Source organism: Schistocerca piceifrons, chromosome 7 (assembly GCF_021461385.2).
Source record: "Schistocerca piceifrons isolate TAMUIC-IGC-003096 chromosome 7, iqSchPice1.1, whole genome shotgun sequence".
NCBI lineage: Eukaryota > Metazoa > Arthropoda > Insecta > Orthoptera > Acrididae > Schistocerca > Schistocerca piceifrons.
Window position 1 is genome coordinate 141,703,346 of NC_060144.1, and position 14,522 is coordinate 141,717,867.

A 14,522-nucleotide genomic window follows, 5' to 3' on the forward strand; every position below is an offset into this window, starting at 1 on the left:
ATAAGTATTTATCCTTTCCTGTGTTTTCCACGTAGTATATTTCTTAAATTTCCTGAGTCTTTCTCTGTTGGAGAGGGTTAATTCCGCATTTTTGTAAGTTTAAATTCATACAGTCTGCAGCGCAGTAGTTTCTTACAGAGAAGGGATTTGTACCTCTTTAACGCATCGGCGTCCTTTGCTGACACATCAGAGGGTGGCAAATCGCATACCTAGGATTATCTGGTTTTATAGTTCACTTCTTCAGTTAGTCTTGCTAGCATAAATAGGATGTGAGCATGCTGTGTGCGGACGCAAGAGGGTCCGCAGGTCGTGGTCTAGTGGCTAGAGTTGCTGCCTCCACGGGGTCCTGGGTTCGATTTCCGGTCGGGTTGGAGAGTGTTCGTGTTGTCCTCATCATCATCATTTGTGTCTGTGTCTGGACTGGACCGTGTAAAAAAATAGGGCTGTCTAAACATTGGGAGTTTGAACGGACGCTGATGACCGCGCAGTTGAGCGCCCAACAACCCAAACGTCATTGGACGCAGGAAGAGCTGGCCGCAGTTCGTGAACAGCTGAGCGTGCTGTTGGCTACGGTCACTCACCCTCAGACTGCTCCCTCTGCGTGTAGCGGTGGCGGAGTAGCTGGAGCGTCACAAGGGACATCTCAGGTGTCACTTGTCTTGTTCACGGGCTCTGCTTCCGAGGCACATCCTTGTGCACCAGACGCGGTGGATCCGCCCTCACAGCAGGGGGAGTGGCAGCTGGTAACGCGTTCGCGTCGCTCGAGGCGCAGGGCAAATGTGGAGAGATGGCCGCTCCTTCAGGCAGGGTCTGAAAAGGCACACGGGGGAGGGGTTTAGTGATTATTGGGAGCTCCAATATTAGGCGCATTATGGAGCGCCTTATGCATATAAAGTTGAGGTTGGGAAGGAATCCATTGTGCACTCGGTATCTCTCCCGGCAGGCCTCATCCGAATTGTGGAGACAGCCTTGCCTGTGGCTACCGAGAGCGCAGGGTGCAGTAGTCCGCAAGTTGTGGCTCACGTAGGCGCAAACGACGCCTGTCTCTTGAGTTCTGAGGCGATCCTCAGTTCTTACAGGCTGCTGGCGGAAGTGGTAAAGACTGTTGGCCTCGCGCAGGGTGCAAGCAGATCTCGCAATATGCTACATCGTTCCCAGAGTTGATCGGGGTCCTTTGGTTTGGAAACGAGTGGAGAGTGTCAGTCAAAGGCTTTGCCGAATTTGGCTGCAAATTTCAAGAACTGCGTTATCGTGTGGGGATTTGTAGTACTCCACTTGATAGGTCAGGGGTGAATTACACAGTTACTCGGGTAGCAGACTACTTGTGGACTGCACATGGGGGCATTTTAGCCTAGGCGGTAGTTTGAAGTGCTCTGATGAACACACCCAGTCGATTCTCAGCAAGGGAAATGAAATGGCGTTCAGAATAAAGACATTTTTACTGTCACAATTTTATCCGTACACTAGCGAAGTATTCGTAGAAAAATTCCGAATATACTGCGCTCCGAGAAAGTCCTTGCACCAAATTATTATTGGTACCGAGAGCTGGCGTAGTGGAATGCTTTGAGATAATTAGCGATTCAAGCAACGTGTATCGGAAAAACAGATTAGAGGTCGCAGGGGATGGAGTGTTCATTGCAGTTTACAAAAATATTGTCTCTATTGAGTGTGATATCAAAGTCATGTGGGCGCATATAAGAGGTGTAGGTGAAACTAAGTTAATTTTTGGATATTTTTACTTGCCACCCGATACCGCTGTGAGAGTTCTAGAGTCATTCAAAGAAAATCCACTGTCAATAGCGCGTAGGTACCCAGATCAAGCAATACCAGTTGGAGGTGACTTTTACCTGTCGAGTCTATCGATCCATTTCGAGATGTACAGACGGACACTCTTACGAAACACGTTTGAACACATTTACTGAAAATTGTTTTGAGCAGCTATCTCGACAGCCCACTTTGAAGCTAGTAACAGACCGAAACTTATCGACAATGTCAGCATAGAAATAGGGATTAGCGATCATGGTGTCATGGTGTCATTAGCAACATTATGAAAGTTAATCTATCAGTCAAGAAGGTGAGGAGAGTGTTTCTGGTAGATAGAGCAGATAAGCAGTTGTAAACATCTCAAACGGTTCAAGTGGCTCTAAGCACTATGGGACTTAACATCTGAGGTCATTAGTATCCTAGACTTAGAAGTACTTAAGCCTGACTAACCTAAGGACATCAGATACATCAATGCCCGAGGTGGGAATCTGCGACCGTAGCATCCGCGTGGTTCCGGACTGAAGCGCCTAAAACCACTCGACCACAGCGGCCGTGAGGCGTAGCGCCGTATACCGATCATGCCTTGGAGTCGGTTAAGTGGGAGATGTGTCTCAGAGCTGGATAGTGACAGATGGTGTCGCGAGACTGGACGCGCACGTTGTTTATGTATCAGCCGATAGAGGACAGCATTGGATAGGGGAACTGGGAGTTAGTTTCGATTGTGCCCACTAGAGTGCACTAAAGTAATAGAATGTTTTTCATAACCTCTTCTAATATTTTCATAAAGCGTTATGTCTTTTTATGTAGGTAAAATTTTATAAATGTGTTTTTTCAGTATGAATGATGCGTGAGTGTGGTTTAAGGTTAATTTGAAGATAATTGTTTAACGAGTTATGTAGTGGGATTTAGTGTGGGAACATTTCGAAGAAGTATGGATGTGGACAAAGGGGAAAGTTGATTCAGGTATAAATAACAATAGTAAATAACTTTATCCATAAACAAAACCTAAGCATATTAGAACATTATGTCGGTAAAAAGTGCAGTCGTTAGGTTCACCATTTTGCGATTGGTTAGTGATGAAAAGCGCGTACTGACGCTGGAGAATGTTGTTTTGCTATTGGCTGTTGAGTAAACTGGCCAATGGTAAGGCAATATTCTTTGCGCGCCTTTCTCTGCTGGTAGAGAGGACTTAGAGTATTCTAGAGAAGAATCGGAGCCCAGCCATCAAACAGTTTGGACGGGTGTAGTAGTAGTAGTTCCGATGGAATGATAAGTTGCCGGATCTAGCAGTGTTTCATGCATCTAAAGTGTAAAGTGACGGCATAATTATTACGATGGTTGTGTAGAAATTTTGGAATTTTTATGTGATGTTTGTGACAAGAGAAGACATATATTTCGCGTGGCGTATTGAGCAGCTCTGTGGCTAAAAACTGTGACTGCATTTGGTACCGACAGACTTAATATTTGGCGAGCATTATCAATCAAAAACAATCAGTATTTTTGTAGCTATTACGTTTTCGGGAAACGCAACACCTTAACTTGCTAACGTGAGTGAAAGGGATTATGGGTGACTGTGTTAAGACTATCGCGGGCTTGGCAGCAATACTTGTTCACCTAAGGTTCAGAATCTATTAACTGAGGACAAAATATCCTACCTTTCATTTGTGTGAAAACTTTCTCCCGAAACGTAGATTAGCGACTTAAATTGCAGCCTGGTTCACGTCGAAGTACAGTAGGCTTAACTCGGCTTTCCTACTGATGATCAGCTGAGAAAATGTTCACAGGTAGGTGCATGTTCGTCGTAAAGGGACGGAAAGAACCGCGCCTCCGCATCCGGTTATAAACATCTCACTTAGACAGGGAATTGGCATCACTAAGTTCCCGTAAGATGAATGTAGAGGAATTATGGGCAGCGTTTAAGCAAATTCTAAACCTTCGTCTTGAGAATTGTGTCCCTATTAGTGGATAAAGGATGGGAAATACCCAACGTTACTTAATAACGAATTTCAGTGGATACTGAGGAAGCAGAGGCTCTCCCACACTCGGTTCAAAAGGGAACGCACCAATGATGACAAGCGAAGATTTGTAGACATTCGTGCTTCTATGAAAAGATCAATGCGCGAAACATACAACTACTACCATCGCCACACCTTAGCAAAAGATCTGACAGAGAACCCGAGAAAATTCTGGTCGGATGTAAAATCGCTAAGCGAGTCTAAGGCTTCCACTCAGTCCTTTATTGACCAGTCTGGTATGGCAGTTGAAGACAGCAAAACGAAAGGCGAAGTTTTAAATTTCGCTTTCAAGAAATCTTTCACACAGGAGAATTGCACAAACTTACCGTCATTTGACCAGCGGATAAACTCCCGTATGGAACACAGAGCAATAAGCATACCTGGCGTACAGAAGCAACTTAAAGCTTTGAAAACAAATAAATCACCAGGTCCAGATGGAAATCTAGTTCGATTTCACAAAGAGTACCCTACGGCATTGGCGACTGAAGAGGAAGCGCAAGTGACTTCAGTATATAAGGCAGGTAAAAGAACGGACCTACAAAATTACAGGCCAGTATCTCTAATTTCTGTCTGCTGCATAATGCATGATCAGTTCCAGTATAACAAACATTGTTGAAACTAAGAAGTTTGTCCACGAATCGCATGGATTTAGAAAGCATCGCTCATGTGAAACTCAGCTTGCCGTTTGCTCGCATGATTTTCTGAGAACTATGAAGGGAAACAGGCAGATTCCATATTTCTACATTTCTGGAAAGAATCTGACGCGGTGCCCCGTTGCAAACTGTTAACGAAGGTCACAGAAAAGGATATCATGAGGAGTGCCCGAGGGAATTATGACAGGACCGCTGCTGTTCTCTATATAGCCGGCCGGTGTGGCCGAGCGGTTCAGTTTGGAACCACGCGACCGCTACGGTCGCAGGTTCGAAACCGGCTTCGGACATGGATGTGTGTAATGTCCTTAGGTTAGTTAGGTTTAAGTAGTTCTAAGTTCTAGGGGACTGATGACCACAGATGTTAAGTCCCATAGTGCTCAGAGCCATTTGAACCATTTGTTTTCTATATACATAAATGATTTGGCGGACAGGGTGGGCAGCCATCTGTGGTTGTTTGCCGATGATGCCGTGATGTACGGTAAGGTGTCGAAGTTGAGGGACTGTAGGAAGTCTGGCGATATACCATCTGACTTTCGGAAAAGCATCATCCACACAATTCCGAAGACGGCAAGAGCTGACAAGTGCGAGAATTATCGCACAATCAGCTTAACAGCACATGCATCGAAGCTGCTTACAAGAATAATATACAGAAGAATGGAAAAAAAATTGAGAATGCGCTAGGTGACGAGCAGTTTGGCTTTAGGAAAAGTAAAGGGACGAGAGAGGCAATTCTGACGTTACGGCTAATAATGGAAGCAAGGCTAAAGAAAAATCAAGACACTTTCATAGGATTTGCCGACCTGGAAAAAGCGTTCGACAATATAAAATGGTGCAAGCTGTTCGAGATTCTGAAAAAAGTAGGGTAAGCTATAGGGAGAGACGGGCCATATACAACATGTACAACAACCAAGAGGGAATAATAAGAGTGAACGATCAAGAACGAAGTGCTCGTATTAAGAAAGGTGTAAGAAAAGGCTGTAGCCTTTCGCCCCTACTCTTCAATCTGTACATCGAGGAAGCAATGATGGAAATAAAAGAAAGGTTCAGGAGTGGAATTAAAATACAGGGTGAAAGGATATCAATGATACGATTCGCTGATGACATTGCTATCCTGAGTGAAAGTGAAGAAGAATTAAATGATCTGCTGAACGGAATGAACAGTCTAATGAGTACACAGTATGGTTTGAGAGTAAATCGGAGAAAGACGAAGGTAATGAGAAGTAGTAGAAACGAGAACAGTAAGAAACTTAACATCAGGATTGATGGTCACGAAGTCAATCAAGTTAAGGAATTCTCCTACTTAGGCAGTAAAATAACCAATGACGGACGGAGCAAGGAGGACATCAAAAGCAGACTCGCTATGGCAAAAAAGGCATTTCTGGCCAAGAGAAGTCTACTAATATCAAATACCGGCCTTAATTTGAGGAAGAAATTTCTGAGGATGTACGTCTGGAGTACAGCATTGTATGGTAGTGAAACATGGAATGTGGGAAAACCGGAACAGGAGAGAATCGAAGCATTTGAGATGTAGCGCTATAGACGAATGTTGAAAATTAGGTGGACTGATAAGGTAAGGAATGACGAGGTTCTACGCAGAATCGAAAGGAATATGTGGAAAACACTGATAAGGAGAAGGGACAGGATGATGGGACATCTGCTAAAACATGAGGGAATGACTTCCATGGTACTAGAGGGAGCTGTAGAGGGCAAAAACTGTAGAGGAAGACAGAGATTGGAATACGTCAAGCAAATAATTGGGGACGTATGTTGCAAGTGCTACTCTCTCTGAGATGAAGAGGTTAGCACGGGAAAGGAATTCTTAATTCTTGGCGGGCCGCATCAAACCAGTCAGTAGACTGATGACCAAAAAAAAAAAAAAAAAAAAGAAGATACAGGACGACTTATATACCACTTCCAGTCGGTATGATGAATGGCAGCTAGCCCTAAACATGGAAAAATGCCAGTTATGGCGTATGTGTAGGAAGAATAAGCCTGTAATGTCCTGTCTGACACAGTGAAGTCGTTCAAATATCTGGGCGTCACGTTGCAAAGCGATGTGAGGTGGAACGAGTACGTGAAAACTGTGTTAAGGAAGGCAAATAGTCGAGTTCGGTTTCTTCGGATAACTTTAGGAAAGAGTGTTTCACCTGTAAGGGAGACCGCATGCAGGACGCTAATGCGATCAATTCTTAAGTACTGCTCGAGAGTTTGGGATCCGTTACCAGGTCGGATTGAAGTAAGACATCGAAGCAATTCAGATTTATTATCGGTAGGTTCGAACAACACATAAGTCATACGGTGACGCTTCTGTAACTCAAATGGGAATCCCTGGAGGGAAGACGACGTTTTTGTTTTTTTGGGGGGGGGAGGGGAGAGACACTATTGCGAAAATTTATAGGACCGGAATTTGGATCTAGCTGCTGAACGATTCTACTGCCGCCAACATACATCGCGCGTAAGAACCGTGAAGATAAGGTACGAGAAATTAGGACTCATACGGGGGCGTATAGATAGTCGTTCTTCCCTCGCTCTATTTGCGAATGTAACAGGAGGGGGAATGACAAGTAGTGGCACAAAGTACCCTCCGCCGAGTGCGGAGTACGGTGGAGTGCGGAGTATCTATGTAGTTGTAGATGTACATGTAGAACAAGCCTAAAACCGTTACTGTTCAGCCATCTGCTGGGGAGATGTAGCCTATTATCGAGAGCGTCTCTTTTAGAAAGGAATCGATATATCTCTAAAAACAATTACTCTTCTTTTCTTTAATTCTTCAGGCAGATACTATGTTGAGTTACAGCGGGCTGTACTTACAACAAGTAGAAAGTGCAGTACCTTGAATGTTAACGAGATTTATAAAGTGAATGATGAGATTTTTTAACGGTGTTTCCATTTATCTCGATATGTAAATAAACAATCAATACTTCTAAAAAGGAGATCGATAGACCTGTATAAGACCTGCAACTGCCTCAACTCACATTTTTCAATCACAGCTATAATTATTTACGTATTCAAGAAAAACCGAACCTTACAACACTGCCAATTTTTTTGGTCATGTTCGCCATCGTGGCTTGAGTTTCATGAAAGAGGAAGTCATTTAAAATACAATTTTATTAATGTTCATATCTTTTTGGATAATAATTATTGCAATACAGATTGTATATGCCTGTACGTTGAGTAAAATGTTCTCGGGTTTCCAACCGCGTCAGTTTCTTAAAACTACACGAGCTTTCGGCCAAGCACTCCTTGGCCATTGTCAAGTGATATGACTGCCAGTGGGCTGTTGGTGCGCCCTTATATACTCTAGCTAACGGCTGTGACGTCACTGGTGCCCGTGACATTGCCATATATGGGCATGTCTTGAGTCGGCCTTCGATGTGCCCTCTTCAACCGCGCGATCGCTGGATTCCACGCAGCGGTGAGCTGCAAGACACCGTCTCTATTCAAGGTGTGTGCGGTAATTTTTATTTCAATAGCTTCCCTTGTTAAACTGTCCCAGAAGCCGATAGTGCGAGCCACGAGAGAAGTATCGCCAAATTTTATGTGGTGACCGTTTTCTAACGCATGCTCAGCTAACGAAGATTTCTCTGGATAGCGTAGGCGATAATACCTCTCATGTTCTTTCTTGCGTTGTTCCACAGTGCGCACTGTTTGTCCGATGTACTTCTGGCCACGCTCACAAGGTATTTCGTAGGCTCCACGTGTTCTGAGACCTACTGCATCTTTAACTGGTCTCAGTAATTGACGGATGTTCGTTGGGGGCCTGAAGATTGTAGTTTTAAGCAATTGACACGGTTGGAAACTCGAGAACATTTTATTCAATGTTATTGCCACGAGACTCTGCATTCACACCCTGTATGTTCCATAGAAAGGGAAACTTAACTGTAAACTAATTAATGATCCATGTCCAAGGAAAATTAAATTGTTACTGTTAGTATCTGAGAATTATTCAGATGCGAGAGGCAGCTGTAGCCATGGGAATGTCAGCTAGAGAATCTGAGACCATAGAATAACAATATGTATGGAGTGAACAAAGCATATTGTGCATATTGCCAAAATCAAACGGAAATAGTCACATAATAGCATTGTTTATATATGGCGCTAGGATGTAAACTTTAATGTTCTACGTATTTACTCTGTTTTTACACAGCCATTTATAAATACAGCAACAGTACTGAATTGGTGCAGCTACTGACGCAATGCGAAATCAGTCCAGGGAAGAAAGGCAATGTTTAGTAGGTAAGTACCACAAAGGATTATTATCGTTATCATATCAATAAGAGGTCCTTCATGCTTTGCTTGAAAGCAGGATAAACTGTAATCAAGGCACACAATCTGTAAGGAGGCAGAATAAATGAAGATCACATTCGTACCTTACATGAGAGCTTTATACATCACAACGGGAAGGTGAAAATGGAACCTAACTTAATTTGGCGTTAATGAGCAAATGTGCCTAGCGGTATGTAATGCAAAAATGGATGACATTCAATTGACGGTAATTAAAACACCGTTCCTAAAATGCATGTTTGAGCGGAAGGCGAAACAAGCAGTGATAGGCGTTTTAGTTTGGAATTCAGAGGCAAGGCCGCACTACAGGGAGTATGAAGGAAACCACTTAAAGGGGTGTCCCAGGTGGAATATCAATGACCGAACAGGTGACTCAGATGGGGAGAGTGAGTATAATGGCCCATCTGAGGGAGGACAGAATTCCAAATGCATACGAAACAAGACCAGTGATGCATTTTTGATCACATGTCCAATGAGTCACACACGCGTGAGAGAGTCAATGTACGCATTTAGGCATCTGGAACGGGCACAAAACGTCCGATTGATGGAAAAAACTAGGAAGGAGAAAAGAGCAAAAGTTTCGACGCAGTTTAGTGGTAGGGACCTAGCGATTGGTAGAGAGAGTTTCCACAAAATAAGAGGAACGCTCCCATTGGTCGAAAAAAGCCGTGACGTGAAACACAAAAGAACCTAGGTGGGAAGACCATTCTGCTATGAGTAAGACAAGACAGAACTTTTCGGGCCTCTTCTCTTAACTGGCGTCAAGTGCAGAACAGAGTGCATAACACACCGTACGATGCAGAGGACTAATTTGTGTGTACAGTGCGTTCAAATAGGCTGATATCCAGCTAGAAATTAGCTGTAGCATCGTTTAGCTCTAACAGTGGAGAAACGAACCAGCCAATTAGTTACTTGTTCTTGCGAGAATTGGGGGGGGGGGGGCACTATAATATGCACACAGCTCCAACCATGCACGTGTATATCGCCACATTCTAAGACTAGGGATGAGCAAATATTCTCTCGCATAAGGAGAAACATAGGGAAAGTTTCTGCTGGAAAATTCAGGAAAGGTGTAATTAGTTTTACAGGAATTTCAGTGGAAGAGAGCGGCCTAGCAGACGACAGCTCATCACAGCTTAAGGTAAAATATCGCGTGCAGAGGCGTAAACTTGTTGGTTCACCAGTTTGCGTCCAGTGTAAACTCGTGCGACCTTGGGTAATCTTTTGCTCAATTTGTCACATAACTGATCATCCACCATAGACTTGAATGTCAACCTAAAAATAGTACCGAACTTTGAACCGGAATCGCACGATTTTCGTAGTACCAACGAACATCATAATGTAAGTGTAGGAACAATTTTATAAAGAAACTTCTAACTAAACTTTAATATTATAGTGTTTAGGATCATTTAACCTTCTGAGAGTTAATGTTTAATATTGTTGTGTTTAGCATTATTTCACTTTTTGATGTTGACGAGATGCGTTATCCTGACAGCTGGTTTTTTTTTTTTTTTTTTTTTTCTGTTTGGTCACATCGAAAACTGTGAAAAGCGTGTATTTTTGTGCTAATACTGTGACATTAAACATGTCATTTCTACTTTCACAGTTGTCTCCAATCTTAGAATACGGAAACCACAAAATATTGCACCCTGCAAATCGTAGTTGTATATGTGTCATATATTGACAAGTCCTACAAAAATTGTGCAGTGTGGGAGAATGCTACTAGTCAATGTCGTAACACGTTTCGAGAAAATTTCACCTGCAGATAACAATCTCAGACATCACCTGCGGATTATACAAATCTCCAAACCATTGTCCTTAGTTTAAAGCCAACAGAGAGAGATACTGTTGTACTAGTACCCATGACATGTAAATGATTGTGTTTTTTACTACTTCACCTTACCTCAGAATCAAGAAAGATTAAACGTATAAAAACACAAAGAGAGTAATAACGTAAGACTCTGCTGCACCATACAGCTACAAATTCTATGTTTTCACTATGGCGTAACAGCAAGCTGTTTCGCAATTTCATCGCGGCATAATTTACATAAGCAGAGGCATATCAGTAGAATAAGTGTAGTAGATATCCTCCGAATAACGACGACGTTTCCTGCTTTTCTTATTACCAAAAAGTAGCCTTATATCCTAAGTGCTATAACGAATTTCATTCCAGACATCGAATGCATATTATTCAGATGTCTATGAATCTCGATCGCAAAACAAAGGCTACTGTTGAGCGGGATATGGCAGTACTAGCGATGTAATTACGCGAAATACGTCTGTAATTGTGATGTTAATTACATTGAGGATGAGTGGGGTACTTCGGGAAAACCTTACGCCACTCCTTAGCCAGGTAACTGTTGTAGTCAATGTATGTTGGCCACAAAAATTCTGTTTTGCGCATACGGAAGCACACTCCATAGACATCTGTACCCTATGTTGGAGTCATCTTTTATGAAACGAGGGTAACATTAATATCTAATGTCGTTTAGTGGATTTGGTTGTGAGTAAATAGTGTTGTTAAACTTTAGTAAGGGCGTGATTTCATAAGTGAGACTGCCTTTTGCTCAATAAATGGGCAGAAACAGGTCAATAAATCTCAGTGACTGTGACCGCACAACAAATATCAATACGTGAGTGAATTCTGTAAAGAAAAAAATCCCACCACATCCCAAACTGTCATTCCCCCAACCTGGTTCTCAACTCTTAGAATAGCATAATCGTTGGGAGTAGATTTGTGCACAACAGACAGTTTTCAAACAAAATAGCGTTTTACGTTTATTGGAATTAAATGTGCTGAATATCATTGTCGGACAGATTATTAGCGATCAACGAGCATTAAAAGCAGATAGCAGCTTCAAGCATGTATTTATTTTAACCTACTTGTTCAGTGAAGAAGGCGATCATCTCAGAATTTAGGTCGTGGATCTTGTTATCATGGAAATAAAATTGACCCACCCACAGTGTATGAAAAACGACTTGTAGATGTCAAAAAGCGATGTCATTAATAACCCGAGAGTTTAGCGGAACTTTGAATAAATACTAACATCAATTACCAGAAATACTTACCGTAAAAAAAAGTTTCAATTTGGGAACATATGTAACTGTTATATATGAATGAAACAGTAAGTCCATTCTTTGCGTGACTCACTTGATGTAATTTACCCGAAATACGTTGAAACTGATTAGCTGCATTCTTCTATCGAATGAAAATATCTTAATAGGAAGCTTTAGAGATCACCAAGCTTCTTCGATTAGATATGTTGATGAACAATATTAATATTAGTAAGAAAGAAATTTGAATTCTACGTAAATTTTCCACAGTTAAGTGAACATACAGCAGGCCGTCAAAAAGATACATTTTTTCATTATGTCTGTGAAGTGTAAAAACATACTATTATTGTGCTGTTTTTTATTGTCCAAGCATTGTAGCAGTGACGTTGAACTAGGTATTGATTCTTTAGCGACGTAACGAGTGAGATCAATGTGCTTTGTTTCACTCCGCTTGGTAGAAGTAAGGGTCCGTCCTGGGAGTGCACTATTGGCAGACGGGGAGTTAAGCTCGAATGAATTATTGACACCTGCTAGTAGTCAGCGTACCAGAGAATATGTGAGTGAGATATAACAGGATCTGTGTTGTACAAGAGCTTTTCAAAGCGCAGATTTATTGAACAACTATTACATACAAGCAAATCTGAAATTATTTTGTTGAATCGTCTTTCACAGGAGTGCATGCAAACCGTGAGTAGCAGAAGACGTGGTGTAAACACAGAAGCGCACTTAACGAATATAGCGTTACTCTCTCACCTATTTTTCGCATACGAAAAATTATTAAAGAGTTAATTACAACCTGACACACCTTGAGTGAGACTACAGAAAGTTAACGGCCTGAGCAGACGTTGATGGAGTCTGGTAGGGCGCTAAACGTATGAGATATTTTTATGATTTTTAACTCATAGAAACGGCTTGTTCGGAGTTGAAAGCAACTGGCGGCGAGCCCATACCTTAGTAGACGGACAGGCTCACAACCGTACAGGGCAGACAGGGCATCCCCTTGTCAGGAGAGGGCTCCGGCAGAATAATGCCACGATACATACCGCGGCGTCAGCATAAGCCTAAAGGAACGCGTTTACCCAGTGGAGTCGTAAACCGGGCATTGTGTGCAGAGCCCTGCATAATAAAAGTTCACATGTTTTCGTGTCTGTCAGTAGTGCAAATATGCCAGTGAATCACTTCCCTCGGCCGCCACTGTTGTATAAGTAAACTCTAGCATTTAAGATATGTTTAGAGATAGAATCTTTATTACACCTCAGAGCTACGACTAACAAGCTCCAAGCCTCAGGCGTTCACTTGTTGCCGTGAAAAGCGACACGACTTCAGAGAAAATCATCTCTTTTCTCCTCTTCGAAAACTTAAAAAACTCAGTAATTGGCGGTTTCCTTTTTCTTTTTTTTGAGACGCAGATTTCTTAACTCTTGCCCTACTTCGACATGAGTTTGTGCTGTCGTGTGGGAGGGTTGATCTGGCGCCTCTAGAGCCCTGTGATTGGCTCAAGAAGGGGTGAGGGCGGTGTCGTTCGTGCACTTTGCAGGAAAACGGATTTTTTTCTGGAGAGGTGTGAACACTGGGGTGCGGGTTTTTGGTCTGGTAAGGGACTTTTAGTCGAAGCTGTGGCAAGTATGGTTGGTACTTGGGACCTGTCCTGAGACTGAATTTACTTGCGAGTAGTTTAGATTGAGGAGCCTGTGATGAAACTCTTCCTGTATTGACAGTGTGACTTCAAACGTCTTGGACTACTCGTTTGCCATGGTTACACTTATTACTTTTTGGTCTATCAGTCTTAATGTTTGGTATCCTTGTGTGCTCCGTCGTATAAGTGAGCCAAATTGATCCATGGTACGACCAGCGAACGAGTGTGTCACACACTGAAAAGTACCATGATTTTAGAGCTCTGGTAGAGATTAAATTGCGATCCGTCTGCCTGATCGCTAGACCGTGAGATATTTGCATTTCTTTCGTGGCCGCGATCGATTCAGAGGTGCCGCCTCCACATGACACCTCCTTCGCTACACACATCTCGCCAGCTGTAAGTCACGTCGCTGGTATCTAGGAGTGATAATTGATGAAAGATGTGGTTTGGCCAAGCACATTGAAACGGCAATTCAAAGATCCAGAATGAGATTTTCACTCTGCAGCGGAGTGTGCGCTGATATGAAACTTCCTGGCAGATTAAAACTGTGTGCCCGACCGAGATTCGAACTCGGGACCTTTGCCTTTCGAGGGCAAGTGCTCTACCATCTGAGATAACGAAGCACGACTCACGCCCGGTCTCACAGCCCGCGAAAGGCAAAGGTCCCGAGTTCGAGTCTCGGTCGGGCACACAGTTTTAATCTGCCAGGAAGTTTCATTATCTCGTGCTGTTTATTAGTGACGCTCAAATTTTGAAAAGCACTAACTTCAGAAGCTCCTGCAGGAGAGAGCTTCTGTAAAGTTTGGAAGGTAGGAGACGAGATACTGGCAGAAGTAAAGCTGTGAGACCGGGCGTGAGTCGTGCTTCGGTAGCTCAGATAGGTAGAGCACTTGCCTGCGAAAGGCAAAGGTCCCGAGTTCGAGTCTCGGTCGGGCACACAGTTTTAATCTGCCAGGAAGTTTCAACTCAAAGATCACTAGAAGCTCTGAACAGCCTCATCATGATAGGAGCAGATTTCACCTTCCACCAGAACTCATAAAGCTATACCATAACACCATTCTTGCTTCCATCGTGGGTTACGGACCCGGAGTGTGGGCACACAGGCTCACGAGGGTA